Source organism: Pteropus medius, unplaced genomic scaffold (genome assembly GCF_902729225.1).
Source record: "Pteropus medius unplaced genomic scaffold, Ma_sr-lr_union100, whole genome shotgun sequence".
NCBI lineage: Eukaryota > Metazoa > Chordata > Mammalia > Chiroptera > Pteropodidae > Pteropus > Pteropus medius.
The window spans coordinates 58944562-58948770 of NW_024349800.1; positions in this window are offsets into that span (position 1 = coordinate 58944562).

A 4209-nucleotide genomic window follows, 5' to 3' on the forward strand; every position below is an offset into this window, starting at 1 on the left:
AACTCTCAATTAAGAAAAACCAAGTGCAACGACAACAACAACAAAAACAGTTAAAAATATGGAAGGTATTACTCCAACTATATCATAATCACTTAAAACGTGAATGGTCTACATATACCAATTAAAAAAACAACAAAGATTTTCAGAGTGGGAAACAAGAAGACCCAACTATATATTGTCTATAAGAAACCTACTTCAAATAAAAAGACAAAGATAGGATAAAAGTAAAGAAAGGGAGAGAGATATACCCTGCCAACACCAATCAAAAGAAAGTGGAGTAGCTATATTAATTGCTGTATTAATTTCAGACAAAGCTGACATCATGACAAAGACAGATATCAAATAACAAGGAGATATTACATATAATGTTAATCAATTTCTCAAGAAGACATCTCCATTTTTAACATGTATGTATGTATCAACAAGGCATCAAAATAGATGAGGCAAAAACTGATAGAGCTGCAAGTAAAAATAGACACATCTACTATTATAGCTGAAGATTTCAACATCCCTTTAAATAATGAGTATACTTAGGCAGAAAATCAGTAATGATATAATTGACCTGAATAGCACTCTCAACTAATTTGATGATATGACATTTTAGAATATTTCATCCAGTATTAGCATCATACATAATCTTTTCAAGCTCACATGGAACATTCATGATGATAGTTTAACTTCTGGGCCAGAAATACATTTAAATAAATAAGACATATTAAAAGAACAAAGAAATCATATAAAGTATGTGTTTAGATTACAACAAAATTAAATATATATCAATAATTGAAAGATAGCTGAAAAATCCCAATACACATGGAGATGAAACAATATCAATTAATATGGGTTAAATAAGAATTCAAAGAAAAAATTAAGACATTTTAACGAAATGAAAATAAAAGCGTAACTTATCAAAATATTTGGTATACAGAGAAAGCAGTGTTTAGAGAGAAATTTATATAATTAAATGCACATATTGCAAAAGAAGGGAGAGCAATCAGTATTATAAGCATCTGCCTTTGGAACTTAGAGGGAGAAAAACAATGTTAAATAAATCAGAAAAAAATAAATAATAAAAATTAGAACAGACAGTTTAATTAAAAACAGAAAAATTGAGAAAATTAGTGAAACCAAAAACTGTGTCTTTGAAAATATCAATTAAATTGATATTAAATTGATAGGTTAACCAAGAAAAAAATAGATACAAATTACCCATATCTGAAGTGAATGAGGGGTCATCATTACTTATGCCATGGATAGTAAAAGAATAATAAAGGAATGTTATAATCAACTCTATATAAATTTGATAACTTATGAAAGGATTCAATTCCTTATGATATAAACTACCAGAGCTCACAAAAGGAAAAATAAACAATTGGGCTAGATTTATATCTATGAAAAAAAATTAAATCAATTACTAATAACCTATCAACATAGAAAGCCCACGTACCATATGGTTTAACAGGTCAAGTCTACACATTTAATGAGGTACGATACCAATCCTCTACAATCTCTTCCTGAAAATAGAAATAGTGGATATAGTTCAAAATCTATGAGACCAATTATCTTAATATCAAAGCCAGATTATGACATTACACAAAAGGAAAAAGACCAATATCTCTTATAAATATAATCTTCGAAAAAATGTTAGCATGTCAAATCAAAAAAAAAGAAAGAATTACACACCATGACCAAGTGGGGCTTATTCTAGGTTTGCAAGGTTGGTTCACATTCGAAAATCAATGCAATCTATCGCATTGACAGACTAAAAAAGAAAAATTATGCCATCATGTCAATAGATGCTGAAAAGCGTTTGACAAAATCTAACACCCATTCATGATAGAAATAGAGAGAAACTTTCTCAACTTGTTAAAGAATATCTATGAAAAAGTGAACAAGGGTCCACTTTATGGTCACATATGGTGAGTGTTACCGATGTACTATTGGATATCTGCCATCACTTTTAAATACTTGAAGAAGATAGCATGGTCTTATGCTTTATAAATTCAGTATACTTATTAAATGTAACATAGAATGTGCCACTGGAATGTATCCAATATTTAATTAAACGAAACAGCATTCTTCAGAAGAGTTGTCATAAAAGCATATATTTCATTAGATTTAAGTTACCATAGTTTGCAATGAGTAACTTCTGTAGAGTGGAAGTCGTGGTTGTTGGAGGAAACTGGTTTAAGGAGTGGAGAGGCCAGAGTTGTGAAAATATTATTTACGTATATGTTTAACTAAGATATTAGTTAAGTTAGTGGTTGTTTGTTGTGAGTGACAATGATCCAGTAGATAAAACTGTTGAGAAATGGAGTAAAGTGTTCAGGAGTCGGTGGAAACCAGCAGCAATGCAGGGTAAAAGGTGACAAATCTACTGATACCAGCTTTCAAGCTGGTGGATGGGGCAGAGAGAAGGGTGTGAGAAGTAGTCTGTGAAGAGCCGTATGGTTTAGAAGACACTTTGCAGGATGAGAAGTAGTCAGGCTAAAGAGATTAAAAACAGCCATCAGTTGAAAACCTGGCAAAGAAGTCTGTCCTCAGAGAAATGCTACCTTTCTTTTCGAGCAAAAACTAAAAAAAATTCTTAAAGTAGATTGAAAACAGAGGTGATTTTTTTCCCTCAAAATTAAATCCATAAACAAACAAGCAAGCTAACTAACTAAGTGTTCTGAGGAATAGTCTAAGTTTTGAAAGAGGTGAGAAAAGGGGACCGAATAAAGATATCAGGAGCCTTCACGTGATTTGAGTGTAGAAATGAGTAGTGATCTGGGATTCTGGATGTTTTGGTGACTGTAAGGTAAAAAAAAAAAAAAAAAAAAAAAAAATTGGCATGAGATTGGGCCCAACAGAGTCAAGGTGGATCACTGTGGTGAGGCCGAGAGTGATGAGGTTGTAGGGGTTTCTCTATCTCCATCTTTATCCCTGATGAACAGAAACTATGACGTCAATTATTCTTCTCAGTTAAGTCTTCCAAAAGGAGTATACTTTACTCTCAGAAAATGAGTTTTCACATTGGTACAAGAAATGAAATATGTCATTTGTGCCAAGTTCTTATAAATAATCTTATGAAGAACAGTGCCAGTTTCCTAGATAATAATGCTTTTAAAAAATGGAGGAGCTTCTACCATGTGCGTGACTCACACGGGACTTAAGGTATCATAGAGAATAGAATCACATACCTCTCTAAACCAGACCTCGTAGTTTTAAAAATGTGGGAATTGAGATTGTGTGACATACCCAATTTTAAAATACCTAGCTTTTCAAGTACTTAAAATTAAATAGAATATGTTTCTCTAGTGAATTGTGCCCAATTTTCCATTCTACGTAGAACATATGATATAATTATGTGCTTAGGAGCTTTGGTCTATAATAAAAAAGATACCCACATTTTACATTTTAAAATCAAGTAACAATTAAGCTATGAATTTCATGCTACTATTACCTCTAGGATAATTGCCAGACAATTTTCAGGCCATAAATAACCCTACAATTATTGAATGCTTTTTTATGGTCTATAGTCTACATGGCAACAATTACATTATTACAGAATAATTACACGAATTACTTTATTTGTAATTGCCATAAAAAGATATTATTCCAGCACTTTATTCAAAACACAAAGACTGAATACAATATGTGTGATGCCGAGTATTTGATCCATTATTAGGGAATTACATGAAATTAAAACGTCAAGATTTGTCACATATTTTGAAGAAACACAGATGTGAGTCTCAGTGGGTCATTTGCAAATATTCTTTCAGTGCTTTAAAATATACTTAGTTAAATATGAAAAAGAAAATTTCTTAATCCATTTTATTATAATTTTCCTCCGTGTGCCTCTTTGCAAGAAGGCTCTATAAAACCATTAAGTGGTTTGAATATGGTTTTAAAAACACAATAATTAAAGACTTTTTTGTTATAATGAAAAGGCTTCCAACAGTACATTTAAATACAAAATATAACTGCATTTAAAGAATTATTCAGTAAACTAATTTTGTTGCAACCTAAGGAGGTTTGAATGAACTTAAATATTATCATTTGGGGACTAAATTCTACCAGAACCATGCATTAATTAATCTGCATGACTTTTCAAAATCAGTTGCCTCAATTAAATCAGAGATAGAATCAAATGACGAATGTGCAGTTGGAAGTGCTGCCATTTTTACCTGTCCTAAGCAGGTGTCATAATTTTTACCTATAGCATAT